Source organism: Eumetopias jubatus, unplaced genomic scaffold (assembly GCF_037043125.1).
Source record: "Eumetopias jubatus isolate StellerSeaLion01/CBP00866 unplaced genomic scaffold, mEumJub1_p1.0 scaffold_1, whole genome shotgun sequence".
Classification (NCBI taxonomy): Eukaryota; Metazoa; Chordata; class Mammalia; order Carnivora; family Otariidae; genus Eumetopias; species Eumetopias jubatus.
The window spans coordinates 95,496,336-95,500,277 of NW_028274807.1; positions in this window are offsets into that span (position 1 = coordinate 95,496,336).

Here is a 3,942-nt window from a genome sequence, read left to right on the forward strand (position 1 = left end):
TATAAGCCCTGCCCCGGCATTACCACTCCCCAAGCCCCACCAAGCAAACACTGCTCTACTCTCTGACTAAATATTTATTTGCATTTCCTCTAATTCTATATATTGAAATCATGCAGTATGTAGGCAGTATCTCTTTTTTGTCTGGCTTCTTTCAGTCAGCATAATTATTTTGCAATTCATCCATGTTACGTGTAGCAGTAGTTCATTCCTTTGCATTGCTGAGTAGCATTACAGTGTATGAATACATTGCAGTTTGTTTATCCACTCATCTGTTAATGAAATTCAGGGCTTTTTACCATTATGGCTATGAATACTAACGCAGAAATCTTCATACGAACTTATGCTTTCATTTCTCTTGAGTCAGAGACCAGGAGAATGGCTGGGTGGCATAATAGGTGTATGTTCAAATTTTTAAGAAACTACCAAACTGTTTACAAAGTGGTACAATTTTACATTTTCATCGACAGCATATGGAAGTTCCAGTTCCCACAAATTCTTGCCAACATTGTCAGTCTTCTCATTTGTTGACATTCTAGTAGGTGTGTAGTGATCTTTCCTTGTGGTTTTAATTTGCATTTCTTGAATGACATAATGGTGAACATATTTTAATGTGCTTATTTGCCATCTGTATGTCTTCTTTCATCATGTGTATGTTTAAATCATTTGCCAACTTTTAAAGTTAGGTTGGTTTCTTATTGTTGATTTTTGAGAGTCCTTTATATATTCAGGATACATATCCTTTATCAGATGTATGCTTTGTAAAAATAGCCTCCCATTTTGTGATTTATCTTTTCATTCTCCTAATAGTGTCTTTTCAACACCAACACCAAGTTTTTAATTTTGATGAAGTCTGATTTATTAATTTGTTTTTTCTTTTCTTTTTTTTTAAGATTTTATTTATTTATTTGACAGAGAGAGCAAGAGAGCACAAGTGGCGGGGAGCAGCAGAGGGAGAGGGGGAGGGAGAAGCAGGCTCCACACTGAACAGGGAGCCTACTGCGGGGCTCAATCCCAGGACCCTGGGATCATGACCTGAGCCAAAGACAGATGCTTAACCATCTGAACCACCCAGGTGCCCCTATCCATCTTTTTTAAAAGGATTGCACTTTTGGTGTCATAACTAACAAACCTTTACCTAACCCAAGATCACAAAGACTTTCACCTGTGCTTCCTTTAAGAAATGTTACAATTTCTGTTTTACAGATAGGTCTATAATCCATTTTGATTTTTTTTCCCTTTTCTGTCCTTTTGTGCTGCATGGATATCCAAGTTCCAGCACTGTTGTTGAGAAATAAACAAATAAATAAATACCACAAAACTGTCCCTTATCCACTGAATTGGCTTTGCAGCTTTGTAGAAAATAAGCTGTCTGTCTATGTATTGGCCTATTTCTGAACTGTCGTTTATGTTCCATTGATACATTAGTCTATCTTTGTGCCAATACCATATTGTTTTGATTACTATACGTTTAAAGTAGGTCTTGATATTGGGTTATGGTAGTTCAACCACTTGTCTTCCACTGTAAGCTCCATATGACTTTAGAATAAGCTAGTCAATTTATACACACACATGCACACACACACACACACACACACACACATTCTGCTGGGATTTTTTTTTTTTTAAGATTTTATTTACTTATTTTAGAGACAAAGCTCGCATATGCAACCAGGGAGGGGCAGTGGTGGGGGAAGGACAAAGAATCTGAAGCAGACTCTGCACTTAACAGGGAGCCCAATGCAGGGCTCGATCCCACAACAGCTAGATCATGACCTGAGCCAAAACCAAGAGTTGGACATTTAACGAACTGAGCCACTGCTGGGATTTTTATTGGGATTGCACTGGATCTATAGATCAGTTTGGGGAGAATTGACTTCTTAGCACTACTGCATCTTCTGACCCATGAACATGGCATATCTCTTTGTTTAGTTCTTTTTTAATACCTGTCAATAATGTCTGCAATTTTCAGTGTTTAATTCTTTCACATTTTGTGTCAGGTTAACCTTAAACTATTTCATATTTTTCATTCAACTGTACAGGTTTAACCTTGTTAGTTTAATTATACATCTTGTGAATATACAAAAATATATGTAATTTTTAAAAATCTCATACCCTACAAGCTGGCTAAACTCACTTTTTTTTTCAGTTCTCTGATTCAGTTCCTCATCTATAACACGAGACAAATAATATCCCTGAGGACTACAGTTATTAGTGATTTGATATAAAGCTAACTTCTTTTCAGTCTATCACCAGTGGTACAATCCACAACTCGATGCATAAACGGACCAGCTGTGATGGTTGTTGCTTTTTTTTGTCATTTTAAGCTAAACTCACTTTTTAGTTCTAGTACCTTTCTCATAAATTTTATCAAATTTTCTACATAGACAATAAGGCCATCAGCACATAAAGACAGTTTTACTTCTTTTCCAATCAAGATACATTTTATTTCTTTTCCTTGACTGATTTTACTGGCTAGACCCTATCTACAATGTTGAATAGAAGTGGTGAGTGGGAACGTTTTCTCTTGCTCCTCATCTTTCCAGGAAAACATTTAGGTTTTTTTCACCATTAATTATGATGTTGGCTGTTGATTTTTGTAGATGCCATTTATCAGAATAAGGAGTTTCTCTCTCTTCCTACTTCACTCAATGTTCTATCAAAAGGATACTGGATTTATCAAACACTTTTTGTGTATCTATTGAAATGATCACATGTTTTCTTTTTATTTTGTCAATATAGTGAACCACATTATAGATTACAGTCCTGGGATAAGCCCCACTTGGTCATTATGTATTATCTTCTTTATATATTGTTGGATTCTATTTTCTAAAGCTTTTATTTAGAATTTAAAAATTTTTTATCAATACTCCTTTAGGTTGTTTGCTTTTTTCTTGCAATGTCTTTGTCTGATTTTGGTATCAGGACAATGCTAGTAGCAAAGAATGAGTTGGGCAATATTCTTTCAAATTTTATGGAAGAGTTTGTGCAGAGTTAGTATTATTTCCTCCTTAAATGCTAGGTAGAATTCACCAGTGAAGCTCTGTGGGTCTAGAGTTTTCTTCATTGGATGTTTTGAACTACAAATGCAATTTCTTTATATATAAAGGACCATTCAGCTTATTGATTTCTTCTTGAATGAGCTTCAGTAATTTATGTCTTTCAATGAATATGTCCATTACATCTACATTGTTGAATATATTGGCATAAAGTTATTCATAATATTCCCTTACTGTCCTTGTAATGTGTATAGAATCTATAGTGATGTCACCTCTCTCATTTCTGATACTGGTAATTATACCTTCACTCTTTTCCTTATCAGTCTGGCTACGAGTTTATCAATATTATTGATTTTTCTGAATAAGCTGGTTTTCTGCTTCATTGATTTTCTCTACTGTTTTTCTGTTTTCTATTTCATTGATTCTCTCTCTGATTTTAGTATTTCTTTTTCCTGCTCACTTTGGGTTTAGTTTGCATTTCTTTTTTATTTTCTTAAGTTGGAAGCTAAAGTCATTGATTGGAGACCTTTCTTCATTTTCAGTATAGGCACTTAGTGCTAAAATTTTATCCCTAAGAACTGCTTTAGCAGCATCCCACAAGTTCTGATTAAGCTGTATCTTCATTTGCATTCAATTCAAACTGCCTTTTATTTCCTCCTTTGATTTCTCATTTGATCTCTGGGTTATTTAAGGGTATGTTATAATTGGCTTTCAAACATTTGGAGGATTTCCCAAATATCTTTCTGATACTGATTTTACATTAAATTCCACTGTGGTCAGGTAACATGTTTGTACAATCTGAATCCTCCTAAGTGCATTAAGACTTGTTTTATGACCTAAATATGATCTATTTTGTTCATTGTTCTGGGCCACTTGAAAAGTTATTTGGTGACAGTTTGATTCTTTCTAGGTCTTGCTTTGATTTATTAGATAGTTCAGAGCACTG